We start from the raw sequence: 538 nt of genomic DNA, 5'->3' as shown, positions 1-538 counted from the left end.
AACGGACGGGTGCCCGTGGGGCCGCCCCCCTGCTCCGCTTGCGAAGAGCCAGCGGCCCCCTCGGCCCCGCTGCGCTCCCCGTCTCCCTCTCCCCCATCCCGGTTTTCCCGTTCAGGAGCCTGGATCCGGACGGGAGGAGGCCGTGCTCAGGGATGCTCCAACCGGCACGGGGAGAAGCCGCGCCTGGCACCGGAGGCTTCCCCTGCACGCCATGGGGATGCCTTTGAGTCGCCCTCAACGTGCTCCAGGCGTTCCGTGTCCTTGCCCGAGCTGAGGACCCGGGGGGCCCCACGGGAGCTGGGTGCTCATGTGTGGGGCGGTGCCGAGCGGCCCCGCTGCCCCCCCTCTGTTTTATACCAATTCCTCCGTTCCTGCGCGTTCTTGGGTCCCAAACGTGCACGCGGGATGTACACCCCCATCCTCTGCTCTGCTTGACGCCGTCTGTGCTGCTGCTGCTGCTTTCCGCCACGGCTCCGTGCTTTAGCTCCGTTGGGAGCATCCAAGGAGTTGGGTTGAGGCCGAGGAAAAGCCTTTGCTC

Source organism: Pezoporus flaviventris, unplaced genomic scaffold (genome assembly GCF_033815535.1).
Source record: "Pezoporus flaviventris isolate CSIRO_AGI_PZ_B2104156 unplaced genomic scaffold, CSIRO_AGI_Pfla_v1 ptg000592l, whole genome shotgun sequence".
NCBI classification, from domain to species: domain Eukaryota; kingdom Metazoa; phylum Chordata; class Aves; order Psittaciformes; family Psittacidae; genus Pezoporus; species Pezoporus flaviventris.
Note: the sequence above shows the minus strand (reverse complement) of the source record.